General features: G+C 45.8%; 1 protein-coding gene across 1 annotated transcript in view; it reads right to left on the bottom strand.

Moving 5' to 3' along the window:
- The window catches only part of MRVI1 (murine retrovirus integration site 1 homolog), a 116,111-nt gene that overhangs the window by 56,632 nt on the left and 58,675 nt on the right, over positions 1 to 804 (bottom strand). The gene's annotated exons all lie outside the window — the stretch shown is intronic.

Below are 804 nucleotides of genomic sequence, written 5' to 3'. Positions count from 1 at the left end.
TTATTTGTCTTTCTCTCTCTGCCTTTCTTAGCCTATCAAGGTCAGTATTGTTTCAGGGGGTTTCAAGCTCATACTTTGATTAAAACTTTGTTGGTCTTAAAGGTGCCACTGGACCAGTGTTCCCTCTAAGCTGAGTTAATGTGAGCTAGCTCACAATTTTTTAGCCTATGGCTCACACATTTTTGTCTTAGCCCAGGAAGGATGGCTCCAGAGCTAACTAATTCATGCAGCATCCAAATCTTCATTGCCAGTAGCTCACAAAGTAGAATTTCTGCTCACAACACCCCACAGTTTTAGCAGGTACTCATTTGCATATTAAGCGACACACCCCTAATGTAGCCAATACTCCAAGAGCTTACAGTAGCTCCTGTAAGAAGAGCTCTGTAAGCTCTTGGAGGATTGGCTACATTAGGGGGTGTGGCCTAATATGCAAAGGAGTTCCTGCTACAAAAAGAGCCTGTTGGTGGAAAGTGCCAGCAAGTCGCAGCTGACTGATGGCAAACTTGTAGTGGTTTGCCATTGCCTTCCTCTGTGTCACGACCCTGGGCTTCCTTGGTGGTCTCCCATCCAAGTACTAACCAGGGCTGACCCTACTTAGCTTCAGCAGGTCTGACAAGATCGGGCCAACCAGGGCCATCCAGGCCACAGCAATAACAGAATGCTGGCACTTTAAGTACCACTTAATTGGGATGATCACTGCATTTCAAAGGGGGTCAGGTTAACGATGTCTTCAATGGGTCCTTTAAAAAGAATTTTGTCAAAGAGGTTCCAGAACTCTGTTCTGGCATGTTCCCCCAGAAGAAA

Source organism: Gekko japonicus, unplaced genomic scaffold (assembly GCF_001447785.1).
Source record: "Gekko japonicus isolate JY-2015 unplaced genomic scaffold, Gekko_japonicus_V1.1 scaffold1489, whole genome shotgun sequence".
Taxonomy (NCBI): Eukaryota; Metazoa; Chordata; class Lepidosauria; order Squamata; family Gekkonidae; genus Gekko; species Gekko japonicus.
Note: the sequence above shows the minus strand (reverse complement) of the source record. Positions and strands in the feature narration are given on the sequence as shown.